This window comes from Camponotus vicinus, unplaced genomic scaffold (genome assembly GCF_025532165.1).
Source record: "Camponotus vicinus isolate PSW18456_S1 unplaced genomic scaffold, iyCamVici1.0 SCAF_2, whole genome shotgun sequence".
In the NCBI taxonomy this organism is placed as follows: Eukaryota; Metazoa; Arthropoda; class Insecta; order Hymenoptera; family Formicidae; genus Camponotus; species Camponotus vicinus.
In genome coordinates, this window is record NW_028141956.1 from 8,435,721 (window position 1) to 8,451,851 (window position 16,131).

Sequence of the window (16,131 nt, forward strand, 5' to 3'; positions counted from 1 at the left end):
TTTCAATATGCATATCCTATTCATTAAAAGAAAAGTTTGGTCATGAAAGAAATCAACGTACGAAGCGTACACATGTATATTACTTTATTCTTAAATGCCAATGTGTTATGATGAGCGAATTTCAACGAGAGCAGTTACCGGAACTAGAGAGAGAGAGAAAGAGAGAATCGATTTTTCGAAGAATCCTCTGAGGAGAATAAAACGAAACAATTCGAGGGCCTTTGTTGTGCGAGTCGCGCCGTATAAATTTCTCTCAGTTTGCAACTTTTGGTTTTGGCGGACGTTCCGATTGTGTTCGACCGATGGAAGAGCGAAACCTCGGCAACTCGTCGCGGATGATAGCCGCCTTTGCCGCTCGATTACCCATAAATCTGCGCTAAAGGTTTGAGGCCGGTGACTTAAATGACGGACTCGTCTTCTTTCCTTTCCTTCCTGCGGCTGATGCTCAACAACGGTATCGCCTTGAGCGACCGCGGGTGGAACGCAAAGTGGCCCGACGGATCGCGCATTTTTGCGTTCCTCGCCTGTACGTAATTACTTGAAATTTTTTAAACGCTGGTTATTTTCGGGAAGACCGTAGTAAATCGTTTCGGAGATCCAGCCCACCGATTTGTGATTTATCTCCATCTCTGCGTATAACGCGCACGTCCGCTGATGTCTGTACTTTTGTTGTTCACTGTCCGAGGAATTTTACTGGCCCGTAAGCCTTGCAAGTTCTGTCAATAGCAACGCGAGTGAAATCATTTTACGCGATGCGCCAGTATGTATTTACACGCGAACTTTGAGAATTATGCATTCTCTTTAAATCTTAAAGAATAGAAGAATGTAATTTTTAAAATTATTATCGAGTATGAATTTTTTTATACAATAATATTTTCATGGACTATTAATTCGACAGATTGTTAGTATCGATTTATATTATACGACAACGACATAGAATATGACAAATTTTTTTTCAAATATCAACGTATTTATTCTTACATATGTATCGTTGCAAATAGCAGTGTGAATGAATATGTTTAGATATAACAGAAAAATATTTTATCATATATGTGAATCGATTTAAAATATATATATTTGTATATTTTAATGTAACATCTTATGCATATAACTTTTAAATCTCATACATCTAATATTTTTACACGACTTCGGCTCGTCCACGTTTAAAATTCCTGATCTATTCTATTCACGAACCATCAGTTATAGGCATCGACTTATCTTCTCGATCAGCGAGATTAATTTACGAGTGTGTTCCGGCAAGCATATATTCACTTCGATCTTAACATTCCCCAGATAAATCCGTAACAGTATCAAAGATATCATTCTCGCGCTTCGCATTCATTTCCTACACTCTTCGTTTTCCCCGCATGAGCCGAGAAGAGTCGATCACACGCAAGGTCTCGCAATTAACGAATCAGATACGGCGCGACATCAAAAAGACAAATGATCCCAGCGAGATGGAAGCAGATAAATGCGTCTTTTTTTCTCCTGACTTTCCAACCCCCTCCTCCCCCTCCCTCTCTCTCTCTCTCTCCCTCGCCTCCTCGCAGCGTGCTCGCGCTTGACGAGTATGAATCGGGGATCTGATAACCGAAGAAACGGTTCGAGCGTTCGGAGCGAGGGTCCGTGAGACGAGGTGGCGGACGAAGAGGAGCCGGTGAACGAGGTGAGGGATCGGTGAAGAGAAGAGAGACAGGGCCGGAAGATAGGAGAGGGGAAGGGGAAGGTGGATGAGTATGAAAATTATTCTCTGTGGATGCACGTACGGGGCGCACACTTGTCAAGATGGCGCATGGAATTAATTAAATTAAGCCCGCACCTCCCTCGGAGAAGGTAACCCGAGCGAGCCCGAACGGAGACGACGAACGGGCGGAAGGACGAGGAGGAGCGGGGTGGAAGACCGAGAGGGATCTTCGGTTCGACATCGAGTGCAAGTCATTCCAGTCATTGGTCGCTCCATAGGAATCTTGGACGCGCGCGCGTGCGTGTGTGCGTGCGTGCGTGCGCGAGCATGTAAGTCCGAACGAGTCCGCGCTCGTGTGGGTGGACGAGGTGTGTTTTGACGTTTGCCCTCACGCCAGGTATTCTCGTTCCTTCGATGCCGTCGTGTCGGAATTCGAGACGCGCGAAACTCCCCCGGTAATCGGATTGATTCGCGGATTTTGATATAGGCCGACAACAAAGTTCGGCGGCTACCATGTATACATTTGGCTTGGCTCTATTCAGGGTAACGTAATTTATGAAAACTATATTTTTTTTAATACATTGATGTCAAATTTTAATTATATTATTTGATGTTCGCAGAAAACGTTATGGCGAAAAAATTTAAAAATTCTTTTTTAATTAGTAATTTAAAAATATAATATTAATATTGCGTGTGCGAATAATAATAATGAATAATAATAATAATATTAAACAGTAATATTCAGGAAAAATTCAATAAACGCAGAATGTTCAAAAAATAATAGCAAATTTTTTGAAAAAAGTTAAGCTTAGCCTCTACATTTGAGATTAATCTTTGGAAGCAAAGAGAATAAAAACAGAATGAAATAAGACATCGATTTAAGTTTTCACATATCAATTATCAAAAATGATCAACAACGCTAAACAAAAGAAAGTAATTGAACGCAACAATGAGGCTCACAAATTGACACGTTTTGATCAGATTTTGTCCGTCACGGGAGACAGAATAATAAGAAGAGCGAACGAGAAGAATGGACGAAGGGCTAGTCTTGAAATATTGCAATTAGATACGTGCGTACCGGCTGTGCAGTGCCGTCTTGTTGACACTTGGCCCCTGGGCCGCTAAATCGCTTTGGAGTTAAGCGTTTGCAGGTCTAAACGTCTCTCCCCTGCGGAGCCAGGAAATAACACGGAAAAGAAAAAGTGAGAAAGAAGGAGAGAGAAAGAGAGAAAGCAATGAAACGCCCAGAGAATATTCTGCGGCATCTTTCTTCTCTCTCTCTCTCTCTCTCTCTCGCTCTTTCTCTTTCCCTCGCCTCGTTTTCAGTCTGACAAAGAGAGAAGAGAGCAAAGAATGCGAGCGCGAGAGGAACGGCGAATCTGCGGGATAAAGGATGCAAATGCTCGCGCCGGCCATCAAAATCTAATTAACCAACGAAAGAACGAGCCCGGGCGAAAGCCAAAAAGGCCCGAAGAAGAAAAAGGCGAGATTGGTGGGGCGCGGGCAGGAGGTTTAGCGGTTCGAAGGTGTCAGAGACCGGTAAGGTTCGCGCTTATGCATATGCCACGTCTCCTCCACCCACCACTCCCTTCTTACCTCCTGCTCCCGCTCCGTCGCCTTCAACTCCTTCATCCGGACTTGCGAATGGGGGTGAGAGGACCAGAGCAAGGAAATCTCCATAGCAAACGCCGTTACGAGCCGAGTTTATGTCGCTCGCCGCGTATAACAGTCGGCGGTACCGAAATTCGCCGGTATGTAACGGGGGTCCTAAATTTCGCGCGCCCGCGCGTGTATCTCGGGAAGAAACGCGCACAATAGAATCGCAATAGTATACGCTCGCAAAATTTTCTGTCGATATTTTATGTCACATCTCGAGCATCTCCAGATTGCCCGGCATTTCTTCTCGCGATCGATTACGTCTCGGGAGAATGCGCAAAGAGAAAGAGAAATCGACACATATTAAGGAGAAATAAAACGCGATGCGTGTAAAAAAAGGTTTCATATCGAAGTATCTTCTCAGCAAATCGCGAGTCCAAGATATTATAGCGAATCCGCCGTACGCGAGGATAATGATCAATTGCCGATACGAATTGGTCGCGCATTTAGATTCGCTAACCCGGTGCCGAGCCAAATTGAATTTCGCCGCGGCAAAAAGTACCAACTTCATCGATCTCGAGAGCGTCGAAGATGAGCTCGAGTGCGCGCGCGGCGCGTCCGAAGGTGGTTCGAAAAAGAGCTCCGGGGCCTTGGGTTAAATGCCAATCGAGCTGGAGCATTGTGGGTAGACGGCCCCGGAGCTAAAGGGCCCGGGAGAGGGACCACGTGATATCGCGCGTCTGCGTCGTGAGTTACACGTTAGCGTGAGTGGTTGTTGGTTTATTAAGGTTATTGATGCGAGATCAGATCTACAGTCGGATTAGTCAGGGCTGGGTTCTGATTTCTACCTGTCTAACTCCCAATGCTCTTTTTTGCCTCTCCCACCTTGCCCTTCTTATTACACGTGCCCCATCTTGTATTTGCTTTGCTGCTCTCACTCCTACGCAAAGATATCTATCTCTCGTCAATAGATGCATCTGCAGATTCGATAAAAATCACTCCTTGCGTGCAACTGTAATGCATATTCAATTTGTACAAAGAAATCTCTAGTGGAATTAATGTACAAAAAAAATTATTTTATCTTTTTTGTTATTTTTTCATTTAAATTTTTTTACATCTTTTTGATGAAAAAACTTAAATAAAAATTTGAAAGAATCCACATAAGTATCTAAAAAAAAATCATAGAGAAATTAAAAAATCGCTCCAATTTTTCGTAATTTTATTTTTTCATAATTTCATTTTCAGACATCTTTGAAACATTTTTTAAATTTCTATTCCGCTTAAAGAGAGTGGGATAATTTTTCAACACGGTGCACTAATGTAAAAAGCTAATACATTTCAACTTATTTCTTCATTTACGTTTTGATTATGCAGGCGAATCGATGAAATCGCAGAAGCGAAAAAGATTGTTTCTTCGGCGGAAAGGAATTTTTCGCGAAGGCCAGGGCCCCTTCACCGATGCCTTCTCGGGGTCTCTAAATCTGGAGCCAGGTGGATCGCGCGAACGGGCAATCGAAGATCGAAGTAGTTTCCGATGTCAACGGCTGCGACCTCCGGTGTCTACCGCGGCCTGTTTCGAAAGGTAATTCGCGATCCGTGTCGATCGTAATTCTTCTTTCATCCCTCTCTCTCTCTCTCTCTCTCCCCCTTTCGATTTCCCCCTTTACGAGGCCTCCCGCGTTTGCGTCCCCTTGTCCAGCGAATTACAGGCGGATTTACAAGGAGCAACGGATTTATACAAGCCGACCAAGAGTGGCCTTTCCTGTTCGCCACGCCGGATCCTGAAATCGTCGGAAAGTACCGAAAAAGTAGACCACGCACAATGGAATGCACAAAAGAAACGCGCGCGCGATATATCGCCAGGGACGAAGATGTATCGTGCACAGCCTGCAAATAAGAATCATGCGTATCTTTATGCTTTACAGAGAAAGTGAAAAATAAAAAGCGATTTCCATAATTGCTCTCATGTCCTCAATATAATAATTTTGCCGACGACAAATTTGCCACATAATTAATTCGCGTGAGTTGAAATTAAACAGAACTGATAAAAAAATCAATGCGTAATCGGCGGAAAATTTCTTATATTTCTCCATCTCGATCGATGATATAATAACGAAGGAGTACCATCGGCCAATTCTGGAAAGAATTCGTTTTAGAAAGCTCAGCGGGCCGTAGACTGTGGAAGATTGGTCGGGTCGGGGGCCGAGTGACTCCCAGCATAAAGTAAAAATTCACTTTCGGCCGCAATAAAAGTTCGGGACACATCGGGAGCGCGCGATATATACACGGCGTGTGCATCGCGCGTCGGTCGCAATCCTACGGCACGAAAAGACATTAAAGTGTCGAGACACGCCCTGGAATTTGGTCAATAACGCATATCTCTTTCCTCTCCCGCGTCTTCCCTCTCTCTCTTTCCCTCTCGCTTCCTGGCCTGTTCCTCTCTTCGCCCTTTTTCTCTCCTTGCTCTCGCGCGAGATACGTCGACATTATCGCGGCGGAGACCCGGTACAGGCGCGGGCATCCTAAAACAACAATGGAGGCATTAAGATGATCTACGGCCGAGTCGCTTGACCCTCTGATTCAAAAAAGGTGTTCGAATCCATTCGAGAAGGAGATCGCCGCGACCGGTGACGGCAGGTGGGAGAAGGAACGAGCGAGCGGGAGAAAAAGAACAAGGAGGATCTCTCCGCGGCGTTCGTGTGGGTGTCAGCTTAATGTTCCCGCGTCTGAGTGTGGGTGACCATCGTGTGTCGAGTGTGAGTCGAGATTTTAAGTTCCTCCTCGTACGGCCGCGCGAACGCACTCTCTTTCAGGCCTGATTAAATATATATTAGAAGCGAGAAGAGAGAGAAAGAGAGAGGGAGAAGGCGCAAAGAAGCGCGGGGGAACTGACTCACGGCGGGGGGTGTGGTATTTTTTCAAGAGGGCGAGAGCAAATGTGTGTATGAGGGCCTCACGGCTAAAGGGTGCGGTCGATACGAAATCTCTGAGCGAGAATGTGTCTTGATGATGTTCTTCTCTCGTTACGAGATATGCAAAAGCGGTTTTTCTATTAAGGATCACGGATGCTGGAATTCATCGCTCTTTCGGACTAGTATTGCTAACGATAAATTTATAATTTATGTGATAATTCTTTTATTTGTATGTCAAGTGTATTAAATTAATTTTTCATAATATAATTAATTTTTTTTCTTCATTCTACGCTATTTAATAGTTTTCATTATTTATATATATATATAATATTTAATTATCCACATTTATATATTATTTAAAAAATGAACGTTTTGAATTTTTTTTATATTAAAACACGACACGTTATGTAATAGTCATTTCTCACAGTTAAATTTTATGTTTGAAATCGTCCTATATTCTGGAGAGATTAAGAAATATAAAGTATAGCGATACGTAATTTGGAAGAAATTCATCCAAGAAATGAGATAAGTTCTAATTTTCCAAGAACGAGCGACTAAGTTCGAAGGACGAATATGAAGGAATCTCACGATCAGTTATGAAATTACAAACTCTCGCGGGAATGTTACGGACAGGTCGGTCGTCGTTACAAGGACGAAATCTGTCCGCCCTATCAATGACGTCGGGACCAGATCCTGCTATTACGATCGGCTCATTAAACAGCTGGACATTTTCACAGATACCCGGTAGCGCGTTAATGACTGATGACCGGGAAACGCGACGAAGGAGATCCGACTGGTAAACGAGAGACTACCTGGTCGCTTTCCTCCTTGTTTATTTATCCTTGGTCCACTGTCTTCCGTCCTTATTTCTATATCGATGCTTGTCGACCCTTATTAATGAGCTGAAGATAAATTCGGAGACGCGACACGACCGATGCTGCTTGGGGGAGCGTCTTTCTCATATTTCCAGACAAGGATGAGACGTAAGCGCGGTGAGGGGGATCTGCATCATTAGAATTAACGAGAGCCCACCGATCTCTTAATGGATACGCACAAGTGGCAACAAATGTTTTATCCGGTGACTTATTACTCGCGTAGAGTAAACGCATCAGTCCAACTGAGAGAACCTTTTAACCTTCGGATACTTCTATTGTTCATGTTTAATCAAATAAATGATCGAATAAATGTCGTTAAGCTAACGATGCATAAAAGAATCTGGACGAAAATACGATAGTATATAAATTTAATATTATATATACCAAGTTTTACGTATATTATCTTAAACATGTTTAATTTGTGCAGTGTTTAACTTTTTATTGAATTGTATTGCAAACACTAGGACATTTGTTTGCTTTTTATTTAGAAAAATGTGTTTATATATTATTTGCAAATTTTCATTAAAATTAAAATTCAATATCTTCCTAACACATACGATATTGCCTGGCAATACCATATTAAGAGCAGCTATTAGCATGGAATGGAGACAGCAGGGGTATATAAGCAGGACAACGGGGGAGGCATTGTAACAAGACTTACGGTCAGATAAGTCATAATAGTGGCTCGCTCGACGTTGTTAGGAGTCAACAGAGGATCGTGCCGAGATAGCGCGTTAATGCACGCATTTATTTGAAATATTAAACCTGGAGGAACGGAGAAAGACCGAGTAAGTCTGCCCGCTTGCTTCCCACCCTCCGCGAGGTCGAGCCGCGGTAGGAGAGACATGAGAAGGGACAATTATAAATGATGATAATTAGCGAAGATCTTAACCGGTCACTCCGTGACTTTACAGTTGTAATTGTGCGTGTCGAGGAACTACATGCTGAATCTCTACAAAGTGATTTCGCGATAGCCACGGCGTGGAATTTGAAAAATTATCTTACGATCTAGTAAAAAATAGTCCAAAGATATATTCTAATTAATTTTTCCCGTTATAAAAAATGTTTAAATAATAAAACTTAACGATATCGTTTTAGAATCAGATGAGGGAGAAACAGATTTATTTATCTTTAAATAGGTATTAAAAATAAAATTTTATAGTTTTTCGAAAAATATATAATTATTTAAAATATTTATATGTTATGTACGAAATGTACAATTATTTAAAATATTTATATGTAATTATTAAAAATCTATTACAATGAGCAATTAAAACTGTGCTGATAAAAGGAAAGAATTTTAATCTTCAAAGTGCTTTCCGTTCGATCTTTCAGTTCGATTAACGAAAGGACCGAAGAATTCGATCCCACCATGTGGCATAAATCGTTTCAATCTGGTGTGCAAAAGGAACATTCTCTCTCTCAAAGACATACACTGATTGTTTCTCTCTCGCCCGCATGCTATGAAGAAGAAATCTCAGACAGCCGTTGATCGAATCAACACCGACTAACAGAGTGATACTACAAACTCAGTCCCTCTTTTTTTTCTTTTCCTTCTCTTTCTCCTCCTAATTATTAATGTGCTCGAGCACGCGGAGATAAACTTCAGAATCATCGTCGAAGTATTCAAAGCCCTCTCGCTCGGCCTCTCGTTATTGAATATGAATGATTAATTAAGAACATCTCACAATCCGTCGACTCGTCATTCGATCCCTCTCCCCTCGCTAAAAACAAACTTTATTATACTATGTATGTATTCGATATCATGCGATAACTGCGTAGGAAGTGAACATTCGCTATTGAAAGATCGCTAAAAAGAGATACATACGCGTGCGCGAACAATATACATATGTACATACTCGCGAAAAATATATCATACATTCTAATATGAAATATATTCTATTATTTGCAAAAAAATTCTAATTTTTATATCATCTTATATTTTTAAGAATTAAAAAATATATAGTTATAATTATAAAATATTTTGTTGAATACACATACACACATATATGTATATATCGTTAATGATTTGAATTTAAAAAATTTCTCGTTCATAATTTATAATAATATAATATTATAATATTTTGTATGTATTGTATTTAAAAAAAATTATTTTTAGTATTTATAAAATTTCAGTGTAGCTGTGAGAGACAGCGAAATAATTGTGAATGAAACATTCTCACAGCAAGCAAATACTGTCAGGTGTGTTAACTTTCAATTACAATAAACTGAATCCACTGCGACAAGCTGGTCGGGTCAAAACCCGATTCCTCTCATTCTTATCACCGATTTCAATTATACATATCGATCCGTGTGCATTCGACGTGCGCACAGGCCTCTTTGTTCATTTCCACACGTCGAAAGAGTTCATCTCCGTAGACCTTTGCTACAATGACTTGAGGAGAGAGGAAAAAAAGAGCCGACAACACAACAGAGCCAACTGATACAATATTCATTTACTGCTGCGTGTGTCTATGCTTCATAATGTCACGGCGGAGGGATCGAGGGGCATGATGGGGGCAAAAAGAGACAGAGAAAGAGAGTTGCATTCAAATGAAGGAATGCCGGGGGCGGTGGGATGGGGTGGGGTAGGTGGGACTCCAGGATGACACTTCTCGTAGGTGATTTATACCCGCTGGTCGAATGACCATCATCTCATGGAAAGATCTACAGGATCTCCGAGGTGCTTAGTTAGTCGCTGAACGAAGGATAGTTAGTCCCCACGATGGGTACGGGCGAGCAAGAAGGTGGGAAAGGTACTAGTACGATAGGGACTTAATATAGAAGCTCTGTGGAAGCTTCATGTAATTCGAAACATGTAATTTTCTGCTGCACTTTATTACTCCCATCCAAAATCACTGTTCGTTTAATCGTTGACGTTCGTTGTATTGTTAAAAAAATCGATCGAAAATATAAAAAAAAAAAAGATTACACGGCTGAGAAAAATTATATCGGGTTATTCGCCAATCTAATAATTATTTGCACCTGTGCTTTTGGTATTAAACGAAAAAGTAAAAATCTCAAGTATTCGCGTAGGGAACCATCGATTGTACGGCATAAAATTACTTCTCGGGTGGACAAAGGTGCCAGGAACAAAAGCTTCCACGAGAGAGCGCGCTCCGAGAAAGAATTAACACAATGGCTCTCGCCAACTTTGATTGGTTAGCTGACTCGCGAAGTTAAGTGCATATTCCCCGAGGCAAACAATGTTAAAATAGCACAGAGACGCGGCAATAGGTCGAGATCATGGCGCTAAGTTATCCCCCTTTCTTTCTGCGGGGTAAGTATGCGAACAAGTACTCGCATTAACTGTGTAAATAGCTATTTGTCTTACAAGTGGTTGGATAAGAATTAGTGTTTTAACGCCGAAGAGACACGAAAAGAAAAGAGCGGAAATGGCATCGCGAGCCTTAAGTATCTTCGAGTGGATTTTTGCTACTTCTCTCTTACCCTCTACCCATTTCCACTATTTTCTCGTAAAGTTTCAAAAAATTGCTGCCGATACTTCTGTAAAACGAGATTTTAAGATTTAATAAAACAACACTACGTACATATGTACATTAATAACAATGCTCGAGCGCTTAATGCATTTTCAATATATACGCGACTGATTCATTGTTAAAACGCGATGTAACTCGAGAAATTAGCGAGAAATATCGAAACGATGAAATGTCGAAACAATGTTTCGATGAAACGACGGAAGTTATTACGCACAATATTCTGCATTGTATCTACGGCAATTTCACGCCAGCTCCACGCTTCCCTGACCAATCGTGGAAGCTAACAAATTGCTGACGCTTTGACGAAAGAGGATTACAGGTACAATAAAATAATCATTTACATTTATGGAATAATAACACACAAACCACTCAACCTTTCTTTTAGGAGTATAATTTTTTGATTTCTGTATAAAAGCAACGGTAAAAAATCAAGTCATATTGTAGCAAAAATCTCTTATTCGCTTGCATACATCAAAAAATGATAATTAATTTCGATACTCTCGCGACCTATCCAATATTCGAGACGAGATTATCGACATTTGGTAACTGTCTAATTTATCTAATGATTAATAGAACTACCCATAGGTAATATGACTTTTTAATAGTCAACCTACGCAATTTTTTCCATCTGCTTTATTAATCGACGTGATGATCCGATCGTTAATTATATCAGCTACTTTGAATATCTATCTCATTTACTTAATGTCTGAATATATTTCACGGATCACTAAAGAAATGAAACGATCATAAAAGATCATGGAATAAATGTAAACTATACTTTATATAAACCTTATTTGTCGAGTATCTTGAAAACGCGATACATTTTACTACGAAATGTATAATTATCCAATTAATAAGTAAAAAGTCGCGTATATATGTGCGATAGAAATTATATGTGAAACGATTATTGGCAGTACTTGTCTCAAATTATAATAAATTTACATAAAACATATTTATACGTTAATACTCTTGATTCGTCTCTTCGCGTTTAAACAATTTCACAAAGTGTGTCGCGTCGATGACAACGTGAGGAAACAGCTGATTGGCGGTGCGCGCAAATTTTGCGTTAGCTAGAGTGAGCCTCGAGATCACGACATCCCTACGCGTTAAGGACAAAGAGTTTCAAAGAATATGACACTCGTCGATGTGGAGACACGCGAGCCGAGGCTAACGAAGCTGCAGGCATATGTATACACAAAGTCGACATCGTGAGTTCACGAACCGCGAAGAAGAAGAGAAAGAATAAGAAGACGACAATGAAAACGGCATTGGAGGAGGAGAATAGAAGAGAGAAAAAGAGAAAGAGAGAGAGAGAGAGAGAGAGAGAGGAACCGGCGCCACTCTCTTCGAAACGGTGCCCGGACTCTTCATGGTGTGCAGGCTCGCGCGCCAACTCGCGCGCGGGGGTAAACAGACGAAATTATATCGAAGAAAAATTACCTCGAGATAATAGTGATTAATGATCCGACCGGTGAACGCGTGTGCGTGAAAACGGATACGTGTGCGTGCGCGTCGGTACGCCGATGCCCAGTAAAATATGATGCTCGATAAACTCTCTCCTTCTCTCTCCTACGCTCAGCCGCTCTTCTCTCTATCCCCCTCGCCCCTTCGCTCCCTCAAACGTTCCCCTATCGCGATTCCACTACGCCATCCCACCGTCAGACTTTGGCGACACGGAGAACGCTATGGAGGAGAAAGAAGAGAAGCAGAGAGGAGAAGCAGACAACCATCTTCTCTAATTAACACATTAAGACTAATCAGAGCCGGTCGAGTTATTCCTGTTCGGCGGGCCCACTTGCCTAGATTTAACATTCCAGGCCTAAATTAATTCTAATTATTTCTATGGCTCGTACTTTGCGATTACGAACGACATTTTGTGATGGAAAACTTGACATAGTTTCCTATTCATTTACAAACGAGCAGCAAATTTTTGTATAATAAAAAATGCAGAAAAACGAAATGTGGAGAAAAAAATGTTTTTCTAGAATCTTAAACTCACTTTTAAAATATAATAAAACGTGTAATAAAATATAATTTTTACAATCTTTATATTTATTATCTCAATTAATGAAACCGAGACCATTATCAATTATGGTATTATTAAATCAATAATTAACAATAAATTAAATAATTAAACAAATTTAATAATTTATTAAATTAATTAAATCAATAATTTATAGTAAGTAATTAGTACGTAATTGTGATATAATATCCGTCAGAATATCCACATTTTTTATTCATCGATATATGTAACAATTTCAGCTTTGCGATTGTTTAATTTATAAGATTCAATTATCTCATATTTTTAATATAAACTTCTTTATATTTGATTGATTAATATATAATCATAATTAAATATTCATTCGTTTAATTTCTTAATTATATATAATATTAATAATAAATAATAAATATTAATAATATTAATAATAAATAATAAATATTAATAATATTAATAATAAATATATAATATTAATTCTTAATTATATATAATATATAAATAGGATTTAATAAATCTTGAAAGTTTTATAATTTGATCAAGGAAAAGAGAGAGAGAGAGAGAGAGAGAGAGAGATTACATGTGTGATTCAGTTTTTTCTTTTTCGTTTAGACGTTCTTCTGCGGAATTGTCAATGACTGGATACGCTGTCTCATATCTCCTCCCAGGAAGGAGAGACGACGCGGTGAGTGTAGTGGAAACTGGTTTAAATATTTTCTGGGCACGTGTTTTATATATATGTAGGTAGAGATATATCCGTGCTCCTCTCTGGCACGCTCGAATGTATATAAGGCCCGCTTCGCTATCTCGGGTCAGATCTCGGCGGTGATCTTCAGCTCTCATTTTTTCGTACGGTCACTCCGCTATTATGCTCGTCCACGAGGGCCTCTCGGAAACACGTTGTGTACAAAAGCCTCACCGGCCATTATTAATTATCGCGATACGGTACGCTTGCGAATGTGGGAGATTCGACATGGAGGAGATTCGTGCAAAGCCGAGAAATTTTCTTGCGTAACGTAACACGGAAAAGTATCGAAGCCATTATGACATAATGTATATTAACCCTTTTTCCAGTGATGGCACAATATATGACGTAATATATTAATATTCGTAGCATAACACTATCTCTTATATATAATCCTAATTTTTTGAATTTTATAAATTACGAGTAAGAGAATCATATTTAATACGGTTATCCATGAAAGAAGTGACACTTTCGAAGTAATGTAATATTAGCATTTTATAATATAAAAGAACATTTTTTTTTTAATTTTACTACACCAATTACAAATAATTGCAATTAAAATAATAGCCTGTATTTCTATCCAGCAATACTTATAATAATCCACTTTTATTTTATAATACGAATATGTATTTAATTTAAGATTCAATTATTAATATTTTCAAAACAATATAAGTGTATTTATATATCCGATTGATTGATTTGGTAAATTAAATAATTGACATTTATTTTCTAATTACTTAGATATGATTGAGCAGATCTTAAAAATTAGGAAAATAATAAGCAAGAGAATATGTTTATAGAATCTTTTTTAAATTAATTTGTATGCTGATTAATTTATATATTTAAATTGATTTAAGAAAAATATAAAATTATAATATACATACAAACTTTTCAAAAAATATATGAGTCAGTATTTTTTCTTAATACGTTTTAAAAATATATCATTTAAACGATCACATATTTTCTGCTAGGTGTATTTTTGTTATGTTTACATACCTTAAAAGAAGAGTACTCGTCGTCGCTTCGTTCAATAAGGATTGGCAATCTTTTCGCAGGATTCGACGACGCACAAGCAGCCTCCGTCACCAAGTTCATTTAACTTACTCACACGTCGGCACGATTATATCGAAGTTAATTAGGTTAAATGACGCGATCATCACTCGAGCACCGATCAAATTTAATCACGATCGTCGCGCTTAATATTCCACAGGTAATTGATACAATTTAAGTATATTGTCACAATCAACGTGTTATTTGTACTGGACTTTCGCGCGACAATTACGGTAAAATCACGCACCTTTTTACACTTCTTACACTTTCTACACTTTTTAATTTTTACACAATACTCAACCCCGAAGATAAAAACAATATAATAGTATGCGAACGCATTTATAATCGAATTAACCTCGATTTTGTCTATTGTGAATTATGATTTTTTCATTTGTATTTATATCAGTATTATTATTTTTTCATTTGTATTTATATCAGTAGTATAAGCGTTATAAAATTTAATAAAAAAAGATATATATTTAGCGGAGATTAATAAATCAGATTCAACAAATGAAGCCACAATATACCTGCCGATTAGAAACAATCAAACGCGAACGCGAAAGTCAGCACACTGAATCTCCTCACTTTCGTCAAATGGACTATAAAATCTATCATTGTGAGAACGTGTTTCTTTTTCCTCTTGACACAGGGATATGTATACGAGTTCGAGGTAGGTCATATCTGAAAACAATTCGTGTTATGAGTTTTTTTTTTGAACGATGCCATATCGTGGTATTACGTTACTCTTGCTATATAAACATGTTTACATACCGGCAATATAATGCAAGCGCGCGAATATCACGATGTATCTGTGGATGAATTTGCCCTTGATTGACAGAACACACGCGACGATCGACCCACGAGCATCGAAATTACGCGGAATCCGCGAATCCCGAAGATACGATTAATCTAGCGGACGACTCGCGAAAAAAAAAACACGATTGATTTTTTTGTCATTGACTGACGAACGCGACTCCGCAATCGAAATCAACTATAACTACGTAGTTGCGCGATACAGTCCGCGCCATCTGTCACGAAACAGCGAACTAACGTCACTCGCGGAACGCGCGGCGTCAGTTTACCCATTTACCACGCACGGGCGCGATTTTGAATATAATTTCGGTGAAACCAGCGATGGACAAAAGGATTCGGATAAGTTGCTGACGACGTAAACTACAGTTCCATCAATACAACAAAATGCGAATGTGGTGAGTTGTTACTTTTTTATATAGAATTGTCAATATCGACCCGTCTGTAAGAATGAAGATAGTGCTTAACTGATACTTCGATCTTGAGCTTTATTTACTATTGCACAGATCATTTTTCGATATATTCTATCGCAGATATACATATAAATCGCAATTAAGGTATTAAATGTGAGATAGGATACGATTTTAAAGCATGAAATCATTACGTACTTGTTATAAAAAAAGTTTGGTTATAGATTCGCTAATTATGATTCTCTGTGAATGCAGTGCCGAAGGAATGCAGCTTACGTCACAGGAGCGCGAGTTTGAAACAATAAAACCAACGATCACAGAAAGATGCAAGAAAGGAAACTGTTGATAACATATCTATGTTAATTTCATCATCAAGTTGACGTGACGAATTGCATCTGGTGAGTCATATTTTTCTATCGAATTTAATCAATATTCATCCGTAGAAGCATTATAGTATTTACTAATTATGATATTAACTGTGTAAGCTAATTATGTTTCGATTTTAAGCTTTACTTATCTATAATATAAAAATATAAAATATAAATATAAAGAT

The 16,131-nt window shown here is 38.9% G+C and overlaps 1 long non-coding RNA gene across 2 annotated transcripts; it reads left to right on the plus strand.

Moving 5' to 3' along the window:
• The first annotated feature begins 2,523 nt into the window (after window positions 1-2,523).
• LOC145966911 (uncharacterized) lies at window positions 2,524-14,736 on the plus strand. Of its 2 annotated transcripts, XR_014437232.1 has the most exons (4): window positions 2,524-3,223; window positions 4,655-4,862; window positions 13,176-13,248; window positions 14,364-14,736. It is a non-coding gene; the product is annotated as an uncharacterized LOC145966911 (long non-coding RNA). The 2 variants fall into 2 exon arrangements; XR_014437233.1 differs by lacking the exons at window positions 13,176-13,248; window positions 14,364-14,736 and adding an exon at window positions 8,403-8,910.
• Window positions 14,737-16,131: the final 1,395 nt, after the last annotated feature.